This window comes from Equus quagga, chromosome 16, assembly GCF_021613505.1.
Source record: "Equus quagga isolate Etosha38 chromosome 16, UCLA_HA_Equagga_1.0, whole genome shotgun sequence".
NCBI lineage: Eukaryota > Metazoa > Chordata > Mammalia > Perissodactyla > Equidae > Equus > Equus quagga.
This window is the reverse complement of record NC_060282.1, coordinates 39,310,723-39,314,575: the sequence shown is the minus strand read 5'-3', so window position 1 is coordinate 39,314,575 and position 3,853 is coordinate 39,310,723.

The following is a 3,853-nucleotide window of genomic DNA, read 5'->3' as shown; positions in this document are numbered from 1 at the left end:
AGGGCACCCTGAGCAGAGTCAGAGATTTCAAATACTGCACATCTTCTGCTTTGTTTTGTTTTTAGGTTAAACACACTTTTTTGTGCAGGTAAAGGGAAAAATAACCAACTGATGTTTCATTGATGCAAAAAGGGCAAACTCTGAAACTGTCAAGTAAGAAAAAGAATCTAGGCTAGAAAGAAATGACTGACTTTTGCAAAGATTTGCACCAACATTACAGTCTATGCATTACAAAAAAGTAGGATACTCAATACAGGCATTTGAGGAGTTTGAAATCTATTAAATCATTCTCACCATATGCCTGATTTTCTTAATCATGTCATAGTATTTCCAAGTAAATTGGCCAGATTTCTTACCTTCAACTGTTCTGATACAATGAAAAAAAGAGCATCTTTCTTTTGTTTTTATGATTGGAAAGTGTTTTTATCAAAGTTTATATCCAGCATGATGTTGCTGACGTGATTCCCTTCTCTGGCTCTTCACCGTCATAGCGCTAGTTCATGATTTCAACATTAATAATAAAACAATAAAAGTAATAGTAATAACTATTACAGTTGTGCCTTGCTTAATGATGGGGATATGTTCTGAGAAATGTGTCACTAGGTGATTTCATCATTGTGCGAACACCATGGAGTACACTCACACAAACCTAGATGGGATAGCCTACTACATGCCTAGGCTATATTGTACTAATCTTATGGGACCACCATCATATATGTGGTGCATTTGTTGACTGAAACATTGTTAGGCAGCACATGACTGTATTTATTCCTCAATTTGTATGGACCATCACTTTGCTGATAATTCTATACACATATTTAATGTAATCCTCACAATAGTAAGTAAGCAAATAAGGCTAACACCAAGTGCTTACTACATGCAATGGTTATTTTATGTGTCAACTTGACTGGGCCACAGGAGGCCCAGATAGCTGGTTAAACATTATTTCTTGGTGTATCTGTGAGTGTTTCTGGAAGAGACTAGCATTTGAATTGGTAGACTGAGTAAAGCAGATTGCCCTCCTCAATGTAGATGGGCATCATCCAATCCATTGAGGACCTGAATAGGACAAAAGGACAGACAAAAGTTGAATTTGCAAAAGTCAGTCATTTCTTTCTAGTCTAGATTCTTTTTGTTACATGGAAGTTTCAAACTCCTCAAACTCTTAAGTTTTGCATCTGTATTATCGCATAAATTTCCAAAATGGTGCCAGTTTCTTCTCTTGCCAATCTGTCCTTCAGACATATCAGAGCTACAATCTTCTCTTCCTTCAATCCTTCAATGGTTTACCACTACCTCTAGAGTGAATTCCAAACTTCTTAGCATGGCATTGGAGTCCACCAACATTTAGGTGGACTTGATTCCCCTCAATTTCTACCATTCACTCTAGGCTGTAACCACCTTATGTGGCATCTCTCAGATCCACTGCATTCTTTAGTGCCTATGGGTGTGTGCGTGTGCTACTTGGGTCACGTCTCTGCATCCCCACCTGCCGTTACCACTGATTCTTAGGCCCCTATTTCCCATTTCAATTACTACAGCCACCTTCCAACTGGTCTTCCTGCCTCTACTCTTTCTGCCCTCCAATTCATTTTCTACTTGGTAGCCAGAGAAATCTTTCTAAAATGCAAAGCTGAGCATGACATGCCCATGTTTAAGGCCTCAATGATTTCCCATTGCCAGAGGAATAAAGTCCAGATTTCTTCAAAGTACCCTTCATGACCTTATCCCAGCTTATCTCTCCAGTCCTCATCTCTCACTATCCTCCTAAATGGGCCCTTTGACCCATAGGTCTTTGCACAGAAAGGCCCCTTTCCCCAGAATATTCTGCCTCAGTCTTTACCTGGCCTATGCCTACTCAACCTTCAGGTCTCTGCTAGGATGTCACCTCCTCTAGGACACCATCCTTAACTTTTGCCCCACCCAATGTCTTTCAGGCTGGAAGCATACTTTGCCATCCAGTGTGCCACAGCACACTTTGCTAACTGCTTACTTTTGTCCTTGACCCACTATAAAGTCACAGCCTGGTTCTTGTCAGCTTCTAGCACTGGACTGTGTATTCCCTAACTGGCAGAACTGTCATCTTATTCACTGTAGTTGCCTCAATGCCTGTCACCTAATAGGAACTCAGTTAATATCCAGCAAAGAGAGTGAACAAATCAATGAATATCTGAAACGCCCGCCTGGTCTTCACTTCCTGATGAAATCCCTGCTTTGCTTCAAAATTTGGCTCCAACCTCAGTTCTCCTCTACAGCTGCCCCTGCCCTGTCCCCTCCGTGGAATTAACACACCCTTCTCTGTGCGCTCTTGGAAATGTACTGTAATATGTATAGCATATCTATCAAGATGACAAATATTGCCTGCTAAATTGTAAGCTCCTTGAGGGTAGGGATTATATTTTTTCCCACTTCAAGCTTAGCCCTTGGCACAGGGCCTGGCACTTAGTAGACTGTCAATAATTGTTTGTTCAATTGAATACTGTATTTCACATTCCTCTCCATTCACATCAGTTGAAACTTTTATTAGGATCGTGCCATCACAAATGAAAGAAAATGGAGGATGCAAAGAAAAAAAATTAAGGAAAGATGTAGCATTGCGATGAAACAATGCATATGCTCCTCCAAATAAACACCCAGAGTTCCGCTCCTGGGCTTTCTGCTGCCTCCACTGGAGCACCTGGTCTCAAGAGCATTGTTTTTCCTCTCTACCGTCTCTCCATCGACTCCTCCATAATGGGTCTGCAGCCCAGCACATGCTTAGCCACTTAGAAAGCAAGTTGTGTTTTTTCTACCATGTTAATATTTATTGTTGAGCAGAAACTATATGCAAGCAGATGGCAAGTGCTCAGAGGGCTAAACTTTGATGTCATGTGACATATCAGTCTGGGGCTCAACAGCCAAAGAGTTTTCTCCTCAAAACGAGTCAGGTCACCCCTTCACCTTGACTCTGTATTCAGTCCAGTTCTCACCTTCTATATAGCTGGAAATCCTCTCTCCTTGGCCACCCAAATGCCAGCATGGATTGTATCCCACCATACAGACCAGCTTCTACTCATTTATCATACCATTTCTGTCTGCTTAGAAAATTTCCCTCAATAGATTCATTTTCTGATTGCTGTTCCTGAGAGTTCTTCCACCCTCATTAATTAATCTGTTTTTTTCTCACAACTCAGTTTCTTTAAGTAACTTCCTTCTCCTCTTCATTCTTGTGCCCTTTGGTCCACCCTTCCAGGTCTTCTGTAGATGGTCCCTCAAGTCTCTCAGTCTGTTCTCCCCTCAGTTCACTTCAATTAGTGTTTACAGAGAGTTCACTGTTTGTTAGGCACTGGGGATAAATAAAGATAAATAAAAATAGTGGTTGCTCTCAAAAGAGCTATCTGAGACACACAGAAACAAATAAATATAACACAGAGCAATTACATAGTAACGGAAGTTTATATGGCACTGTCTTAGTTTGGATTCCCCAAAAAGTAAACCCTGTGATAAGGATTTGAGTGCCACTCATTTATTTGAGAGGTGATCCAAGGAAGCACAATGAGGGAGTAAGAGAGTAAAACAGAGAAGGAGGAAAAGCTCATCAAGAGTGTGTTAATTAGTGGATAAAGGCTGTGGGCAACAGGGGGTCAGACCTACTGAGATCCCTCTGAGACATGGTAGAGAGCAGCCTTCAGAATTGTCCCATCTAAAGTAAGGACCTTGGTGGTCTAGTGGTTAAGATTTGGCACTCTCACTACTGTGACCTGGTTTTGTTTCCTGGTCAGGGAACCACACCACCCATCTATCGGTTGTTACAGCAGCTGAGACATTGATATAGCACCAGAAGGTGAGAGGATGACCAAGGTCACTAGGAGCT